The sequence below is a fragment of the Staurois parvus genome, unplaced genomic scaffold (genome assembly GCF_062004578.1).
Source record: "Staurois parvus isolate SC_StPar_1 unplaced genomic scaffold, SC_StPar_1.0 ptg001418l, whole genome shotgun sequence".
Taxonomy (NCBI): domain Eukaryota; kingdom Metazoa; phylum Chordata; class Amphibia; order Anura; family Ranidae; genus Staurois; species Staurois parvus.
In genome coordinates this window covers 1,344,085-1,364,991 of record NW_028319214.1, presented here as the reverse complement: position 1 = coordinate 1,364,991, position 20,907 = coordinate 1,344,085, and the positions used below count along the sequence as shown (strand labels likewise).

General features: G+C 45.5%; 1 protein-coding gene across 12 annotated transcripts in view; it reads left to right on the top strand.

Annotated features, from left to right (window-relative positions):
- The first annotated feature begins 231 nt into the window (after positions 1–231).
- Positions 232–20,907, top strand: part of PITPNM2 (phosphatidylinositol transfer protein membrane associated 2) — a 450,474-nt gene continuing 429,798 nt past the window's right edge. For 7 of the 12 annotated variants that reach the window (XM_089661991.1, XM_089661996.1, XM_089662000.1 and 4 more), the window contains exon 1: positions 233–550. The gene's annotated coding sequence lies outside the window, so the exon portion shown is untranslated. Of the gene's footprint in view, positions 551–20,907 lie in introns of all 12 variants that reach the window. The other 5 variants (XM_089661999.1, XM_089661997.1, XM_089661993.1 and 2 more) reach the window with 2 other exon arrangements.

The following is a 20,907-nucleotide window of genomic DNA, read 5'->3' as shown; positions in this document are numbered from 1 at the left end:
ATCCCCATCCACAGCTGCTGTAGTCTCCTTACACCCCCCCATGACTTGCAGGTCATCGCTCAGATCCTGGAGATGACCTCATACAGGTAAGGCTGGTTCAGCCTCCAGGAGACTGGGAGGTGACAGCGCCACCTACTCGCTGCAGTACCGGACTTGATCCAGCAGATGGCGGCGTCTCCCCGTTGTGGCCGGTGTGCGGTGCACCCCTCCCCGGGCTGAGTGAGGGAATGTGATGCAGACTCGTTGTCAGCGCTGTGGGCCAGGCTTCCTATTCATACCGAAGCTGTCAAACCAGTCCCCCGCTATACCGCGCTGCCAAACACCGTGCCCGGGGACGGCTGGCCCCAGCTGCAATGCGAGTCCCCGGCAGCAGGAAGGAGGGGTGTGCGCTGCTCCAGGCCGGCTTCGTCTAGCTGCCGCCGCGGGATGGGGAGCGCGGGTCTCCCGGGGCTCTGCACGCCGTCTGTCCGCTCACACATCCGTACCGTCTAGGCCCGTGTGTCTCGGGAGAGGACGGGAGACGGACGGGGGAGGCCATTCATCCACAGAGGTAGGTGCATCCGTCACTCTTCATATACAAGGCACGTAGACTGACTGCTGTATACCTACTGCACCCCTCCCCCTCTCTACATCATCATCATCCTCCTCAGACATGTAAACACCGGCACCTCATCATCACCATCCTCCTCCTCATCACCATCCTCCTCCTCATCACCATCACACCACCTATGTCACTGGAGCTACTGCCCCACATTGTCATCTCATCTCCATCAAAGGACTGACACTTCTCCATCCCACTCCATCCTTGTCTGCAAATGCTTCACAGGAATGTGCATCCCAGACGTCGGTGCTGGCCTTTGCCCACGGGGGCCGTCGGTGCTGGCCTTTGCCCACGGGGGGCCGTCGGTGCTGGCCTTTGCCCACGGGGGGCCGTCGGTGCTGGCCTTTGCCCACGGGGGCCGTCGGTGCTGGCCTTTGCCCACGGGGGCCGTCGGTGCTGGCCTTTGCCCACGGGGGGACGTCGGTGCTGGCCTTTGCCCACGGGGGGATGTCGGTGCTGGCCTTTGCCCACGGGGGGACGTCGGTGCTGGCCTTTGCCCACGGGGGGACGTCGGTGCTGGCCTTTGCCCACGGGGGATGCCAATCATTTCCTGTAGGAGATGGGGTGCTGGATGTTATCCATAGGAAATGGGGGTGCTAAACGCTATAGGAGATGTGGGTGCCAGACGCTATCTACAGGAGATGGGGGTGCCGGACATCCCCTGTAGGAGTTGGGGTGCTGGATGTTATCTATAGGAGATGGGGTTGTCGGACGTCCCCTGTAGGAGATGGGGTGCTGGCTGTTATCTATAGAAGATGGATGTGCTGGACGTTATCTATAGGAGATGGGGGTGCCAAACTCTAGAGTAGATGGGGGTGCCAGACGTTATCTATGGGAGATGGGGGTGCCAGGCGGTATCTATAGGAGATGGGGGTGCTGGACATCCCCTGTAGGAGTTGGGGTGCCGACCGTTATCTATAGGAGATGGGGGTGTCGGACATCCCCTGTAGGAGATGGGGGTGCCAAACTCTATAGTAGATGGGGGTGATGGCTGTTATCTATAGGTGATGGAGGTACAGGTCATTAACGTCCTGGATGGGGTACAGGTCATTAACGTCCTGGATGGGGTACAGGTCATTAACGTCCAGGGGTGCTGGACTTAATAGTAGAGGGGTGCCAGACATCCCCTGTAGGAGATGGGGGTGCTGGACGCTATCTATCGGAGATGGGGGTGCCAGACGTTATCTATTGTAGATAGGGGTGCCGGACATCCCCTATAGAAGATGGGGGTGCCGGACATTATCTATTGTAGATGGGGGTGCTGGACGCTATCTATAGGAGTTTGGGGTGCCGGACATTATCTATTGTAGATGGGGGTGCTGGACATCCCCTGTAGCAGATGGGGGTGCTGGACGGTTTCTATTAGTGTTGCCAGACATTCCCTGTAGGAGATGTGGGTACTGGATGTTATCTATAGGAGATGTGGGTGCTGAACATTCCCTATGGGGGTGCCAGATGTTGTTTATACGGGTTGCTGGACATTCCATATAGGGGGTGTGGGTGCTAGATGTTATTTATAGCAGGTGGGGGCTCCAGACATTCCGTATAGGTGGTGTGTGAGCTGGGCAGTGTCTGCGGTCGCTGTCAGTGCTGGACAGTGTCTGCGGTCGCTGTCAGTGCTGGACAGTGTCTGCGGTCGCTGTCAGTGCTGGACAGTGTCTGCGGTCGCTGTCAGTGCTGGACAGTGTCTGCGGTCGCTGTCAGTGCTGGACAGTCTCTGTTAGAAGCAACAGATGTGACATATTCCAGTACACACTGGAGGGATATATCGCATGCCAATGTGTACATGTTGCTGGTCACCAATGGCTGCTGGCATCTACAGTGATGGCATTGTGGAATGAAGTCTCAATAATCCTTCCTACCTCCATGTTGTGTAAATAAATGCAGATCCAGGATCGCTGGTTATGTTTTCCCTCTGTCATTTCCTTAGCTAGAATTTCAATCCAGTGGAGGTTTTTATTTGTGGCTAGATTTCAGCTTCTTGGTTGGTGTGGGTGAAAACTGGACTGGCCCCTAGGAATCGCACACATGTTGCAGCCATGAAGGAACACTGAGCTTGTATTGGATGTGTCCGGTTTTGTACTGTGGTTTCAGAATGGTGGTAAATGAGAACCTACAAAAGGGAAAGGTACCAAAGGAAATGTAGGAGTAGAGATGTGGCCCTCCATTACCCAGCTGGTGTAGTATAGACAGAGTAGCCATCTTCTAGCCATATTGAATGTCTTTTTACTGAAAAACTGTGACAACACCTAGGCTTCTTCAGACGGCATCCGTTTATTGTGTGGTGTTTTGTTTTTTTGTCCTTTATTACACAAAGATTTGATAAAAGCTTTATTTGTCTGTGAATACTTGTATGTAAGTAGAACTGTACGAGTGACCCTGCATGGACTGATATAACGGATTGCTGTAACACCATGATTCCAGTTGTTGATTGCTGTGGGCAGCCACTTATATTTACTTTGTATGGGTATTTATATAGCTCTGACAGTTTTACCCAGATCTTTCCATACAGTCCATTCACATCAGTCCCTGCCCTCAAGGAGCTTACATTCAGAGGTCCCTATCTCATATGCATAATAATCGCACTAGGGCCATTTTGGAAAACAGCTAAGTAACTTACCTCCCTGTCTCTGGAATGAGGAAACTGGCGTACCTGAGGGAAACCCATACAAGCACAAGGACAGTTCCTTGATTGGGATACAACCTGGACCCCATTGCTGTAAGGCACCACTTACAGCAGGGATTTCCTCTCTTAGAAGGATTTGCTTTCACTTTCCTGTTTTGGCAATAAGAAAGAAAGTGAAGGGAAATCTCCCCAATGAGACAGATGGCAAAATAAAATGGTCAGGGGTTATAACCCTCGCTTACTCTGTGGATTGAAAACTGTAATTGTAAGCTGTCATAATCAACTAAAAAGAAATCAATCTCCTTAAAGCGGAGTTCCACTCACTCTGTAAAAAAATAAGACAGCAGCTACAAAAACAAAGACTTTTAAAAAACAGCCACTCACCTGTCCCACGATCCCACGGTGCCCCCACCACAGCCCGTTTCACCGGCCGTCCTGTATTCCAGGAAGCCGGCATCTTCAGTGTGGGCACCCGGCTGTGACAGCTTGCGGCTTCACAGCTGGGTGCCCACTGCGCATGCGTGAGCACCGCTGCGCTTCCTGAGTGGCCCCGTCATCTTCTGGGAGCTGTCAAATGTCCCACAAGATTACAGGGAGAGAGGGTAGGAGGACAACTTCCACTTCTGATCACCTAGGCCAGTGGTCGGCAAGCCGCGGCTCGCGAGCCACATGCGGCTCTTTACACACTGAAATGCGGCTCTTCTGTGTGCCGGGCGCCCGCTCCCCTCCCTCCTCTCGGGCGGCCGCCCCAAAAGTCAGGACAATGCAGCTAGCCCAGCAATGGGCAAACTACGGCCCGGCGGACCTTTTAATCCGGCCCGCGGAGCGTGGCAAACATTGGCTGTCAGGATGTAGGCGGGGCAGCCAGGATGTAGGCGGGGCAGCGTGATGAACTCCTCTCCTCTCACAGTCCGCCCTGAAGACCGGAACGGCGCGGGAACACGGCGAGAGGAACGCGCAGAGCAAAGGTCAGTGAATTGACACAATATGGGGAATGAATTACTATAGGGGGGATGAATTACTATAGGGGGGATGAATTACTATATGGGGGATGAATTACTATAGGGGGGATGAATTACTATAGGGGGGATGAATTACTATAGGGGGGATGAATTACTATAGGGGGGATGAATTACTATGGGGGATGAATTACTATAGGGGGGATGAATTACTATATGGGGGATGAATTACTATGGGGGATGAATTACTATATGGGGGATGAATTACTATAGGGGGGATGAATTACTATATGGGGGATGAATTACTATATGGGGGATGAATTACTATATGGGGGGATGAATTACTATATGGGGGATGAATTACTATATGGGGGATGAATTACTATAGGGGGGATGAATTACTATATGGGGGATGAATTACTTTATGGGGGATGAATTACTATGGGGGATGAATTACTATATGGGGGATTAATTACTGTGGGGGATGAATTACTCTATAGGGGATGAATTACTCTATGGGGGATGAATTACTATGCTTACTATGGGGGATGAATTACTATGGGGGATGAATTACTATAGGGGGGATGAATTACTATATGGGGGATGAATTACTATGGGGGATGAATTACTATGGGGGATGAATTACTATATGGGGGATTAATTACTGTGGGGGATGAATTACTCTATAGGGGATGAATTACTCTATGGGGGATGAATTACTCTATGGGGGATGAATTACTATAGGGGGGATGAATTACTATATGGGGGATGAATTACTATGGGGGATGAATTACTATATGGGGGATTAATTACTATGGGGGATGAATTACTATATGGGGAATGAATTACTATATGGGGGATGAATTACTATATGGGGGATGAATTACTATATGGGGGATGAATTACTATGGGGGATGAATTACTATATGGGGGATGAATTACTATGGGGGATGAATTGCTATATGGGGGATGAATTACTATATGGGGGATGAATTACTATATGGGGGATGAATTACTATATGGGGGATGAATTACTATATGGGGGATGAATTACTATGGGGGATGAATTACTATGGGGGATGTATTTTCAGTTTTAAAAATGTGGCTCTCAAAATAAATTTCAATCGTGGTTTTGGCGAGATTTGGCTCAGTTGAAAAAAAAGGTTGCCCACCACTGACCTAGGCGATCGCAGCGGAAGTGGGAGCGGGTGCCTGTCAATTTCAGTTACCCGCTCCCCAGAGGTGCCAATCCTTAATGGGGAGCGGGGGAACAATCTTTAAAGCGGCACTTCCCCTTTTGGGTGGAACTCCGCTTTAAAGTAATACTTAAGGCTTCATTTTTTTTCCCTGCAAAATAACTTGTTATATTTACCTGCTCTTTGTAGGGGTTTTGCACAGAGCAGCCCTAATCCTTCTTATCACTGGGCTCCTCTTCCCTGCTGAGTGCACCCCCCTGCTCCCTCCCCACTGGCTGTGATTGACAGCAGTGTGAGCCAATGGCTCCTGCTGCTGTCTCTGAGCCAATGAGGAGGGGACAACAACTGCTCTCATGCACATCGCTGGATCAGGATTGTGCTCAGGTAAGTATTGGGGGGGGTGCAGGGGGAGCCGCATCCTGAAGGTTTTTATACCTTCATGTATAGACTGCATGAAGGTAAAAAAGCCTTCAGGCTTTACAGCTACTTTTAGTGACTTGCACATTTGTTGCATTTGCAGAGAAAAATCAGAAAATGATGAAATTCAGGGGTACCATAGATCTGCAATATTCCAGTGTATCAATATATGAATTGTTGGTTGTCTCCATCTGATCATCAGTGTTGGTAATAGGCAATCTGAAAGTTCCCTGCGCTGGGTGCACTGTGTCTTCACAGTGATGACATCATACAAGAAAGTAGAAGGCAGTCTGAACTGATAAAGTTTTCTGTGAATTTGAATATCATGACTGTCGTTATTGCTTGTGAAAGGTTCCACTATTTATAAACCAGCTTTCAGTTTGTTGTCACTGGCAGTGTGATTAAACACAGCTGAACTCTTCCCGGGATCAATAGTCATGGCTAGGGGTCACCAATAGGTATATGGAATACTTGTCAGAATAATCTGTTAGTAAGGGCTCGTTCACACTTCACTGTTTTACCAACGCTTGCCAAACGCCCCTATAGCGTTTGGCAAGTGTTGGTCCGGCATTTGCGGAGCGTTTTTTAACGCTCTGCATTAGCCGCATGTGCGGTTCAGCGGTGGTTGCTAGGCGTTTGGCGAGCGTTAAAAACGCTCCGCAAACGCCTATAAAGAAGTTTAAATGGTCTTACCACTCCGCAAACGCCACGCAACCGCGCCGCAAACGCCGGCCGGGCGTTTGCGGAGCGGCACCATAGACTAGAATAGGAGGCTTCAACGCCTCCTGACTCAACCAGAGGCGTCCGTTTTTCCGTGACGCTAACGCTCCCGTTAGAACAGCACCATGTGCTGCAATGTGCAGAATTGTCAGATGCGTTTGGGAAGCGGTAAAAACGCTTCCCAAACGCCTCTCTGCTGCCTGCACACAACGCTAGTGTGAACGTAGCCTAACACAATTTAAAACCAAAATTTAGATGATTTTTTTTTTCTAACATATTGGTGAAAAATATCAACTGTCCCTTAGAGGCCAACTATACATTTCCTGTTTCTGCCTTGCTAAAGGCTTGAGGTTAACCTAAATGGGCACTTGTGATTGTTTGCTATTGACAGGTTTAAAATGCTTGTATAGCCAAAACCTTTTTTTTTTTAAGTTTTAGATCAAGTGAGGAAGGGCTAGAACAATGTTTCTCAACCCTTTTTCAGTCAAGCCACCCTTTAAAGTTATGGACAGTCTGGAGGCACCCCATTCTAAAATGTGAAAATCTATTCTCATAGTTTTATATAATGCAGCAACATCCACACATGCAGGACACCCAACATTAGAGGCGATTTATTCTTCCAAAGCAAATGCACTTTTGCACACTGGCACTGACTAGTATTCCATTGTTTCTTTTCTCCCTTAGTTTTTCTCCATCACTGAGCTAATGTGACCCCAGCACTGATGGAGAGGGGCAGGGGAGGGTCATACTAGGATGCTGTGCAGGCAGCTGACATCCTCCTTATCAACTGATGATGTCATTGGCTGTCAGGACGCCAGAGGCTAGAAGGTCTAATGGTGCTCAATGAAAACCTGTGGCTTTGTGTGACAAAAAGGTAGGCTTGTTCTACCAGTTGGCTTGTATACAAGTTTTGGACATTTTTTAGACATTTTGCCAAAGTATCCCTGAAGAAACCTCAAGGCACCCCAGGGTGCCTGGGCACCCTGGTTGAGAAAGGCTGGGCTAGAAGGTCTGTCCGGTTTATATTGCCATCCCTTCTGATCATCCCCCCTCTTGTCCTGATGCCCATTGTTAGAAAGTGATGGCAAATGCAAAATGTTACAGTTGCTATTGGAACAGGAGGTTAGTTAAGGTGACACCTGTTCTGGTGACAACTGTCTTAGCCTAGGGCCTAGGTTCACATCTCTGCAGGTGGGGAAGGCATGTGCGCATTCCTGACCTGCAGAAAGACGTGCTGCACTTTAGCAGATGTGCGAGGTTGCCATTAATTCTTAATGGCATCCCTACACATTGGCACCCACAGTGTGTTTTCCCACATGCTGGGTGCTGAACGTTATCTTTAAGGGGTGCTGGACATTCTATATTGGAGATGTCGGTGCTGGACATTCTATATTGGAGATGACCGTGCATTGGAGAGGTCGGTGCTTTACATTCTGCATTGGAGAGGTCGGTGCTTTACATTCTACATTGGAGATGTCGGTGCTGGACATTCTACATTGGAGAGGTCGGTGCTGGACATTCTACATTGGAGAGGTCGGTGCTGGACATTCTACATTGGAGAGGTCGGTGCTGGACATTCTACATTGGAGAGGTCGGTGCTGGACATTCTACATTGGAGAGGTCGGTGCTGGACATTCTACATTGGAGAGGTCGGTGCTGGACATTCTACATTGGAGATGTCGCTGCTGGACATTCTACATTGGAGATGTCGCTGCTGGACATTCTACATTGGAGATGTCGCTGCTGGACATTCTACATTGGAGATGTCGCTGCTGGACATTCTACATTGGAGATGTCGCTGCTGGACATTCTACATTGGAGATGTCGCTGCTGGACATTCTACATTGGAGATGTCGCTGCTGGACATTCTACATTGGAGATGTCGCTGCTGGACATTCTACATTGGAGATGTCGCTGCTGGACATTCTACATTGGAGATGTCGCTGCTGGACATTCTACATTGGAGATGTCGCCGCTGGACATTCTACATTGGAGAGGTCGCCGCTGGACATTCTACATTGGAGAGGTCGCCGCTGGACATTCTACATTGGAGAGGTCGCCGCTGGACATTCTACATTGGAGAGGTCGCCGCTGGACATTCTACATTGGAGAGGTCGCCGCTGGACATTCTACATTGGAGAGGTCGCCGCTGGACATTCTACATTGGAGAGGTCGCCGCTGGACATTCTACATTGGAGAGGTCGCCGCTGGACATTCTACATTGGAGAGGTCGCCGCTGGACATTCTACATTGGAGAGGTCGCCGCTGGACATTCTACATTGGAGAGGTCGCCGCTGGACATTCTACATTGGAGAGGTCGCCGCTGGACATTCTACATTGGAGAGGTCGCCGCTGGACATTCTACATTGGAGAGGTCGCCGCTGGACATTCTACATTGGAGAGGTCGCCGCTGGACATTCTACATTGGAGAGGTCGCCGCTGGACATTCTACATTGGAGAGGTCGCCGCTGGACATTCTACATTGGAGAGGTCGCCGCTGGACATTCTACATTGGAGAGGTCGCCGCTGGACATTCTACATTGGAGAGGTCGCCGCTGGACATTCTACATTGGAGAGGTCGCCGCTGGACATTCTACATTGGAGAGGTCGCCGCTGGACATTCTACATTGGAGAGGTCGCCGCTGGACATTCTACATTGGAGAGGTCGCTGCTGGACATTCCACATTGGAGAGGTCACTGCTGGACATTCTTTAGAGGTGCTGTGTGTGTGCTGTACAGTCTCTGTGGGCACTCTCAGGGCTGGACAGTCTTGGTGGAACCATGATAAACACAAGGTGCAGGTAGGAAGGTTTAAATTGCCTTTACCACTTGCTGGAAGTCACTGCATAACACTGCTGCTGAAGTTGCTATGAGTAGCTGTTGTTCTCTAATAGCACATTTAGATTGCGCGTATGTAGAGGTGCATTTGTTTGCAGTGTTAGGCAGATGCATTGACATGTGTCAACACGTTTTTTTTCTTTTTTGCACTTACATGCATTTTCAATGTGTTTTTGAATGTAGAATTTGGGGTGGATAGGGTTAATAACCATTGACCAAGAATAGTTGCCAGTGCATGTAACATGCATTTTGATGTGTTGCCACTGACTTTTGTATAGGCCTCCCAACTCTCTAAGGCTCAGTTCACACTAGCTTTGCCAGCAGGTGTCAGACAGGCATTTAGGAAGCGTTTTTAAAGCTTCTCAAATACCTATGAAAATTCTGCACATGGCAGCACACAGTGCTGTTCACACTGAAGTGTTAGCGTCACATCACGGCAAAACTGATGCTTCTTGTCCAGTCAGGAGGAGTTGAAGCCTTCCATTCAAGTCTATGGTGCCGCTCCTCAAACGCCTGGCAGGCGGTTGCGACGCATTTGTGAGGCGTTTGCGGAGCGTTAATACAATTTAACTTCATTATAGGCGTTTGTGGTGTGGTTTTAAGGCTTGGCAAACGCCTATCAACCGCCTCAAACCGCGCATAGGGGGTTTGGGGAGCGGTAAAAATGCTTCCCACAATGCCTCTCTAACGCCTGTCAAACGGTATAGGGGCGTTTGGCAAGAGTTATAAATAAAGTCAAGTGTGAAGGAGCCCTAAAACTGGCAGCGCTGAGATGGGAACACACACTATCTAGGCTAATGATGTAACTGCCAGCAAGTGATTAAAGTGTATCTATAGCTAACGTTTGTTTTTCCAGTTTTGGATAGATTAATGAAGGGATAGAATCCCTGGCAGGTTTTTATTATGGTCTGTGCCCCCGCTGGGAGAATTTACCCTGTTTGTCTTGGTTACACTTTGTCACCGAGACAGAAAGTGATACAAAATCCCACATTTTACTGTCATCAGCATTCAAATAGAGGTACCTGTTTCAGTGATAACTGTCTTTGAGGGGAGTTTAGAGATTTACAGGTGAAACTCGAAAAATCAGAATATCGTGCAAAAGTTCATTTATTTCAGCAATGCAACTTAAAAGGTGAAACTAATATATGAGATAGACTCATTACATGCAAAGCAAGATAGTTCAAGCCGTGATTTGTCATAATTGTGATGATTATGGCTTAAAACTCATGAAAACCTCAAATCCACAATCTCAGAAAATGAGAATATTGTGAAAAGGTGCAATATTCTCGGCTCAAAGTGTCCCACTCTAATCAGCTAATTAAGCCATAACACATGCAAAGGGTTCCTGAGCCTTTAAATGGTCTGTCAGTCTGGTTCAGTTGGAATCACAATCATGGGAAAGACTGCTGACCTGACAGTTGTGCAGAAAACCATCATTGACACCCTCCATAAGGAGGGAAAGCCTCAAACGGTAATTGCAAAAGAAGTTGGATGTTCCCAAAGTGCTGTATCAAAGCACATTAATAGAAAGTTATGTGGAAGGGAAAAGTGTGGAAGAAATAGGTGCACAAGCAGCAGGGATGACCGCAGCCTGGAAAGGATTGTCAGGAAAAGGCCATTCAAAAGTGTTGGGGACTTTCACAAGGAGTGGACTGAGGCTGGAGTCAGTGCATCAAGAGCCACCACACACACAGACGGATCCTGGACATGGGCTTCAAATGTCGTATTCCTCTTGTCAAGCCGCTCCTGAACAACAAACAGTGTCAGAAGCGTCTTACCTGGGCTAAAGAAAAACAGACCTGGTCTGTTGCTCAGTGGTCCAAAGTCCTCTTTTCTGATGAGAGCAACTTTTGCATCTCATTTGCAAACCAAGGACCCAGAGTATGGAGGAAGAATGGAGAGGCACACACTGCAAGATGGTTGAAGTCCAGTGTGAAGTTTCCAAAGTCTGTGTTGATTTGGGGAGCCATGTCATCTGCTGGTGTTGGTCCACTGTGCTTCATTAAGTCCAGGGTCTACCAGGAGATTTTGGAGAACTTCATGCTTCCTTCCGCAGACGAGCTTTATGGGGATGCTGACTTCATTTTCCAGAAGGACTTGGCACCTGCCCACACTGCCAAAAGCACCAAAATCTGGTTCAATGACCGTGGGATTACTGTGCTTGATTGGCCAGCAAACTCGCCTGACCTGAACCCCATAGAGAATCTATGGGGCATTGCCAAGAGAAAGATGAGAGACATGAGACTGAACAATGCAGAAGAGCTGAAGGCCGCTATTGAAGCATCCTGGTCTTCCATAACACCTCAGCAGTGCCACAGCTTCCATGCCACGCCGCATTGAGGCAGTAATTGCTGCAAAAGGGGCCCAAACCAAGTACTGAGTACATATGCATGCTTATACTTTTCAGAGGTCCGATATTGTTCTGTGTACAATCCTTGTTTTATTGATTGCATGTAATATTCTCATTTTCTGAGATTGTGGATTTGGGGTTTTCATGAGCTGTAAGCCATAATCATCACAATTATGACAAATCATGGCTTGAACTATCTTGCTTTGCATGTAATGAGTCTCTCATATATTAGTTTCACCTTTTAAGTTACATTACTGAAATAAATGAACTTTTGCACGATATTCTAATTTTTCTAGTTTCACCTGTTTTCTTACTGCCTGTTGCATCTGTGGGGCAGGAAGTAAAGGAAAATTTCCCCAAGGGAACACAGACAGGAAAACTTTCTGAGCTCTCCTTTTGAAAGTGCTAATTGTCTGGCTGTCATGCTGGTCCTTCCTAAGGACTTTGAATTACTGACCAGGGACAAGAATTCAGACTTTTTTTTCCCCTGACATTCCCAATGTGCACACTTGTTCTAGATTAGTCTCGGGGCCACTTCACACCAGAATCACATAAGAGCACCATCTGCGTTTCTGTGCGTTTCCCTGCAGTGCAATTTGGCAACCCATTCATTCGAATGGGCTGCAAATCCTACCAGATCACACAAAAAGTAGTGTATGTACTACTTTTGAAAAATGTGCTGCACCCAATTGCATGGTAGTGTGATCTGGTGACCACAAACGCTGCACATTTGCGATCTGTGTTTTTGGGGTGCTGTTAGCAATGTATTGGCACCCGCAGCAGATTGCTTTTTGGTTGTGGTGTGGGAAGCTTGCATGGAAATCGCCTTTTCCGCACTACGTTCTGGTATGAAACAGCCATTATAATGTATTGAATCCAAGAACCGTCGGTACTCCAGGATGTGGTCAGCAGTGTTAGCCTTTGTATTTCCCTTATGGCAGGTTTAACGTGAATTCTTGATTCTTGCACCACTACCTAGCGAGTCTGTGACTTGTGGTAAGCAAGCAGCCAGCAAAGCCTGAAAGTCTGAACATACTTGTACATGTTTATTCCAGACAAGTAATGCAATCGGCTGTAAATTCAGAAGATGGATGACAGCTATGCACCTTTGAAAACATGTCAGCAGTTAACAGCTCAGAAATCACTCAGTTTTTTATTTTTTTTCCAGTCTTGGATTTGAAAAAGTCCTCCCTTGCTGCACCTACACTAAAAATCTAGGTGAAGGAAAAAGTACTTTTCCACTCTCCTGGCAAATAATGCTCCAGCAGTGGACTGTCCCTCAGTGGACTGTCCCTCAGTATCCTCACGTCCGTTGTAGGGCTATGGACCCTGCATCATTCTTGATGTCAACCTTAGAATGGCATGCAGGGAAGAAGAGGCTGCAGCGACTAGTCTAGCAATGTGAGGGTGTCTGCGGGGCTTCTCTATCCAGTCCTCCAATGCTGGCCATAGATGGTTCGTTTATCGGCCAAATTTTCAGCCGAAAAACAAAAAGTCGGTCGTTCTGTTGCCACCAATGCTTACGAAAATCGACCATTTTCTTAAATTTTCCAGCATGACCGATAAAAGAAACAAGGAGGAACCGCGAAACTCGGCCGACGACATTGCCCCAATGGTGCGAATATCGGCCGATTATTCTTCCGTCTATGGCCTGCTTTAGTCATAAATGAGTAGGACTTTTTATGTTTCTTGGAGATCAGCTTTAACACACATGTTCAGTTCATAATCTGTCTTTGTGCAGTAAAGGGGATTGAGAATTGTCAGTATGTTTGCCCATGTTTTGTGCAGCTGTATTGGGTCTTTTCCAAGTGTTTTGAGTTAAGTGCAATAATTAGGGCTGCATTTAATTGTTCTGTGCTTGTTGAATGGGGCCATTGACTCCAGTAATTCGTATGTTCCGGCTTTCAAGACACGTGAAAAGCAGATGAGAATGATGGGAATACTCCCTTTAAATCATGCAGTGTGTTCTTCCTCTGTCATTTTGAGTTTGCATTTTCCCTGGCTGCAATCTTTGTGGTTCTAAAGCCTCAAGGTTTTTCAGCTTAATGCATTATGGTGAAAATCCTGTGCTGCAGCTCCACCCCCCAGTCCCCCCATTTTTCTTACCTGAACCCGATCTGATCCAGCAAAGTGCACGAGAGCACTTTGGGGAGATTGATACCAATGGCTTCCACTGCTGTCAGTCAAATGCTGTGACACAGGAGCGGGTGAGGGGCTGCTTTGTGTCAATGGACGCAGACAGGGAGCGAGCCTGCAGGGGTGCCCCCCCTGGCAGGTGGCTTTCTGTGGGGGCTACCCACCAAAGAGGAGGGACCAGGAGTGCTGGCGGGGAGGAGGATTGGGACTGCTCTGTGCAAAAGCATTGCAGAGAGCAGATAAGTATAACTTTTTTGTTGTTTTTAATTAAAAAATATAAACAAAAAACCAAGTGTTTAATATCACTTAAAGCCCTATCTGGTGGCGATGGTCTTGTTTGTTTGTTTTTTTTTGTTTTTTTAGTTACCTGTTGGCTGTTGGCGTAGAGATTCCTCCATCCATGCTAAACTGTGTGGATGAAGGAATCTCCTCTGCCAGCTATTGTATTCTGTTATTCAATCTATGTTATTTCTTCTATGTGGTATTTTAATAGGATGGATGGTCTATTAGAGCATAGTATTAATTTAGTTGTATTTTGTACCAATTGCTGCTGTTGATATTCTGTTGTGTCATTGTGTCTTGTTTCCATTCATTAATGTGATCTTGCTTTGTCTTCGTTGAATGTAACTGTATCTTAAAATTTTCCCTTTGGGATTATTAAAGGATTCTGAATCTGAATATTCTGATAGCCAACACCCATGTCTGAATAGCTGAACAATGACTTTGTCTAATTGGATACCCATTTTCCTCCTTTGTAAAAAGGTGTTAGTAAAATTGCAGGAATCAAACAAAAATCAAGTAGTCTCTATGGCAGCCTTTTAAGAGTTATCTTTCCTTGGAGATACAGATATTAATAAAATAGGATGAATGAGGTTTTTACCATTCCTCACTCTATATCCAAAACAAAACCGTGTCTCCTGGAAACCCTGGACTCCCTGAACCTCAAGGTGCTCTTATAAGTTTATCTCCCGATCTCCTGTGGCTCTGTTTTGGGTAATAAAGCCATTAACTCTATTGGTAAACCAGAAAAGAGCCAAAGGGGCAGAAACCGAAGCCAACATAAACATTTGCTTACTAGAATGCCTCCTATTTGGAGGAACCCGCAGAGGGTGTGATAATTAGAAGTATGCCAACATTTTGTCAGTGTATCAGGTGAACACATAAGATTTACATGGTATTTAGGTTTTAGTGTGTAGGGACTTCTGCCAGTAAAAACCCAGGTACATCACTAAGTTTACACTAAATTTAAAGGGTTCAAATTTTTTGAAAAAATGAAAAGGTGAATCAACATCGTACAAGTCCCCAATGTACTTACCTCTATGGGTGATGAGCTGTCAGTGCCCAGGCAGCTGATGGAGTGGATTGGAAATTCTGCTTTTCTTTCTGCAACGCATCCAACAAGAATCAGTGGTCAGCGCTGGCATAGAGCATCAATCAGAATCACTCTGGTCCATCCTGAAATTACTGCAGAAAGCAGAGCAGGGATTATAAATCCTTGAAGCGCTACTCCAGCTATGTAGTCACTGACTGCTCACCAACCACAGAGGTAAGTGCAGGGGGGTAAGGTTGGGGAAGGGTGTAGAGTATTTCACCTTTATTAAAAAAAAATTTCTGAAAAGGTGAACTTGCACTTTATTTTGAGATGGTAGTATTAAAATATAAAGCTCATAAATATATTAACACTAGTTGGGTAATTGTAAAGAGTTGGAAATATTCATTGTGTCAACTGTTTCCAGTGAAGCCCATCTTAATCATCTTTTCTTCACATCCATAGCCTGAAACTGTTTTAAAATAAAGCTATGATCTTCAGTTGCCCAGCAAACACCGAAATTGAAGTGGAAAAAAGTCAAGGATGTGTGTGGGTTTGTTTCTGAAAAAAAGACTAGTATTTTATATGAACATGTACAAGGATATACAGTATAACTTAGAAGAAATAGTAATTTCGGGATAATGAGAGATCCACTTGTATGTAAGGGGGAGTAAAAATATATTTAAGAAAGGGGTGGGCTGCCTAACACAAGCCTGCCAATTATTTTGTAATCTTAAAGTGAATGTCTTGCCTAAGTGCCTGTTACAAAAGCTACTTGTATGTCCATACACCAGTGCCCCTTGGTCATGGTGTCACATTGTCACTAAGACGTTCACACTGTGCAGTGACTGGTGACTTTCTGCACCTGATCAATGCCAGTTTACTGCAAGGGCATGTAGGAAAAAGATGTTTTCTGGTTACACCACAATGCTGGTGTTATGTACAGAAACATTCTTGCCTTTTTACAAAGCACATTTTATGTTCCCTCTATCCCTATGTCCTCCACTTTTTGTTATCTTACAGCTGCTTTAGTAACATACATTTTACTGTTGACAGAACCTTAACGGGAAACTATCATTTTAAGGCCTCATGTGCACTGGACGTTATAAAAACGCCAGTAGCATTGCTGTGTTAAAAACATGAATTTTGAAGCAATTTGCCACTTTTTTTTTCATGAGCATATTTCAAGTTTTTTTAGCGTTTTGCAGCAAGAAAACACCTCTTCTATTTTTAACGTCCCCATTCCCACAATGCATCTCTGAATAGTCATTGTGTAGTTGTTTAGTCACCATTATCAGAGCATAGAGAGCACTAGAGAAGACAGATCACTGTGTTGTTCTGGAGCTATCTTTCTTTTTTATGCTGCATCCATTATGGATTCTGTACTGCAGAAAATTGATGAGCCTATGCTACCGATTCTGTGAAGGATGGTGAGGAGATAGCTGGAGGAGAGAAGCAGCCATCCATGATGATTCTGGACCCATCCTTTGATATCCTGTCCATATGTCCATATATGGAATTTTCTGTTTGCACACCGTTCCACTAGATGAGACAATGAGGCAGCAAAGGACATTGGGAAATGTCCATAAAAAGAATTTCCTGTTTGCACACAGTTCTGTCAGCTGAGACAATGAAGTAGCAAAGGACATTGGGAAATGTTCCTATTTGCATACAGCATTAGGTCAGACAATGAAAACAAGAGCAGCAACGCACACTGAAAGGCAAAGGACATTGAAGGAACAGTTCAGCCAGCTGAGACAATGAAGCAGCAAAGGACATTGGGAAACGCTCCTGTTTGCACACAGCACAGGTCAGATAATGAAAGCAAGAGCAGCAAAGCACACTGGTAGGCAAAGGGCATTGAAGGAATAGTTCAGCCAGCTGAGACAATGAGGCAGCAAAGGATATTGGGAAAATTCCTTAAAAGGAATTTGCTGTTTGCACACAGTTCAGTCAACCGTGACAATGAGCTAGCAAAGAACTTCGGGAAATTCTCCTCTTTGCACACAGCACAGGTCAGACAATGAAAGCAAAAGCAGCAAAGCACACTGGGAAATGTAGGAATTTACTGTGGAAAAATGTCAGTGTCCAAAAATATTTCTTTAGAAAACCAGCTTGAGTCTCAAAATGCTCATAAATGCTGGATAGCCACATTTTTCAGTGTTAGGAGCATTTTTACAGCTGAAAAACTCCTCTCCAAATAGTCGGGGGGGGGGGGGGGGGGTGTTCCTGCCTAAAAACACCCCTGCCAAAAACAGCTGATAAAAGCCTATGTGTGCATGGGCACACAGGTTAACAGGCTGGGTAGTATACTGGCTGCAGAAAAAAAACACCCGAAGCTAAAAACAGCAGCTGTAAAAATGTCCAACGTGCATGAGGCCTTAGATTTTTGGTGAATGTAACCAGCTTCATGTAAGCCATTTTAAAAGATTTGTTTGTGTTCATCCACCCAGAAATCTTGATAGCTGATAACTGCCAGTGCTTTCTGCTTCCAGACTGCTATCAGTTAGCATTGTTCCCACCTACAGTTGCAAGAAAAAGTATGTGAACCCCTTGGGATTACGTGGAGTTTTGCATGAATTGGGCATAAAATGTGCTCTGAATGTCATCTAAGTCACAACAATAGAAGAACACAGTCTGCTGAACATAATACTACACAAACATTAGATGTTGCCATAGTTTAATTGCACATAACATGTAAACATTCACAGTGCAGGGAGGAAAAAGTATGTGAGACCCTAGCTTAATGACTTCTCCCAGAGCTAATTGGAGCCAGGAGTGAGCCAACCTTGACTCCAATCAGTGTGATGATATTGGATGTGTTGCGGACAGCTGTCCTGCCCTTAAACACACACCTGTTTTGGGTTTACTGGTTTCAAGAAGCACTGTCTGATGTGAACCATGCCTCGCAGAAAAGAGCTCTCAGAAGACCTACGATTAAGAATTGTTGACTTGCATGAAGCTGGAAAGGGTTATAAAAGTATCTCCAAAAGCCTTGATGTTCATGTGTCCACGGTAAGACAGGCTGTCTACAAATGGAGAAAGTTTAGCACTGTTGCTACTCTCCCTAGGCGTGGTCGTCCTGTAAAAATGACTGCGAGAGCACAGCGCAGAATGCTGCATGAGGTAAAGAAGAATCCCAGAGTGTCAGCTAAAGACCTACAGAAATCTCTGGCACATGCTAACATTTTTGTTGACACATCTACAATAAGGAAAACATTAAACAAGAATGGAGTACATGGGAGGACACCATGGAGGAAGCCATTTCTGTCTAAAAAGAATATTGCAGCACGTTTGAAGTTTCCAAAAGAGCACCTGGATGATCCACAGCACTACTGGCAAAATATACTGTGGACAGATGAAACCAAGATTGAGTTGTTTGGGAAGAACACACAACACTATGTGTGGAGAAAAAAAGGCACAGCACACCAACATCAAAACCTCATCCCCACTGTAAAACATGGCGGAGGGAGCATCATGGTTTGGGGCTGCTTTGCTGCCTCAGGGCCTGGACGGATTGTTGTCATTGATGGGAAAATGAATTCCAGAATTTATCAAGACATTTTGCAGGAAAACATACGACCATCTGTCCGCCAACTGAAGCTCCGCAGAGGATGGGTGATGCAACAGGACAATGACCCAAAGCATACAAGTAATTCAACAAAACAATGGCTGCAACAGCACAGAATACGCCTTCTGGAGTGGCCCAGTCAGAGTCCTGAGCTCAACCCAATTGAAATGCTGTGGCATGACCTTAAGAGAGCGATTCACACCAGACATCCCAAGAATATTGCTACACTGAAACAGTTTTGTGAAGAGGAGTGGGCCAAAATGACTCCAGATCGTTGTGCAGGTCTGATCTGCAACTACAGGAAACGTTTGGTTGAGGTTATTGCTGCCAAAGGAGGGTCAACCAGTTATTAAGTCCAAAGGTTCACATACTTTTTCCTCCCTGCACTGTGAATGTTTACATGTTATGTACAATTAAACCATGGCAACATCTAATGTTTGGGTAGTATTATGTTCAGCAGACTGTGTTCTTCTATTGTTGTGACTTAGATGATGTTCAGAGCACATTTTATGCCCAATTCATGCAAAACTCCATGTAATCCCAAGGGGTTCACATACTTTTTCTTGCAACTGTATCTCCACACCTGTTTCAGTAGATGGTTGGTGCAATGTCAGGCTCCTGCAGAATCTGAGGACAGCTGTCTGTCTGTACCTTGTACGGTAGGCAGTTTCTTGAGAGCAGAATGAATGCACTACCTGAACGCTCACCAGCAACCCCATAGTTTATTGGGAACTACAATCTGTCAGTGGTGAACTAATGGCATGGTTAAGTGGGCGGAGCTCTGCATGGCCACACTGTTGTCAAATTGTGACAGAGCGTGTGCGGTGCAGATTCTTGAACATGTTTCATCCTAAAAATGATTGTAACACTTTCCAAAGGTGACCTTATCCTTTAAAGTACAGGCCTACTCAAAAGTCAATATGCGCTGGATAGACATTAGTGGCTTCACCTGATGGCCTCTTGTATCTGTTGTAGATTTTTGTGCAAAGATATTCTGTTCATAGATTCCAGCTCCATCCCACCAATGAGTTGATTGCAAGGGTTCCACATTCTTGATGTTGGAATTTGTAGTTTTATTTTTTAATACTTTTATTGTATTTTTTTTTATAGCGATAGAAAAAATATATACCATTTAAACAGTTTGCATAAAATCACAGATCCGGTTTATTATTTTTTTTTTTACCTTACGGGAAAATCCAGCAGAATGAGTGTGACGCCCAATTTTGCCTGGGTGACTGGGAAGTTAGGGAACCTAAATAGTATTAGTTCCCTATGGGACTATTTTAATAATTTACCTCTCCAACATCAACTAAAAACATTTCAGTTTAGGTGTGAACTCCATTTTAAATGTAGGCTTTCTGATAAAATCTACATTTAAATTGAGTGATATGGGTTATATAGTTGGATAAAGATGTAAGCATGTTGTCTTGTGTTCACTGATAACAGATTCTGTTCTTTGGAGGAGGTGAGAGAAATTCGATCCCTTTTATTCCAGAAAGGGTTCAGAGTCATGATAGTTTTAGGGCTTGTATGTAGTTGCAGTTAGAGGGCGGTATAAACACACAAATGAACCACATTTATACTGCGCCCCCTTAAGCTGCAAAGGCATCGGACAGGGGTGTACACATACAGCAGCAAGAATTAAAGTGTTCCTAAACCCAGGACCCTGCAGTCACTCTATCTGGTCTCCCACAGTACACACTACATGGAAATGCAATTATTTTATTAACTATAAACTGCTAAATACCTTTTTCTCATTAGCAGTTAGATCAGTTTTGTGACTTCTATCAGTGTTCAGCAGAGCACTGGTTAAAGCTTGTAGAAGGAGTTTCCTTTCTGCTCTAGTAGGATGCAGAACCCCTGAACACTGTCTGGATAGTGCTGATTGGCCCTGTGCTGATCACATGCACTCTCTCAAGAAAAAAAAAACTCTCTAGCAATACACGCCAAACTGAGCATGTGCAGAGTGTCTCCACACGATATGTCTTATCAGGAGATGAGGGGGGGCACTGGAAAAAGGGGTGTATCAGAGAAGTCAGGATCAAACAGCATTTTTACACAATGCAGAGGATTAACCCCTTAAGTTCCACAGTCAGTATATCAAGCATGCTTTACTGCATATACAGACTGATTTTACTGTTGTGGATTTAGTAACATTTTAAACCCCCTGTTGTGTTTGGGCAG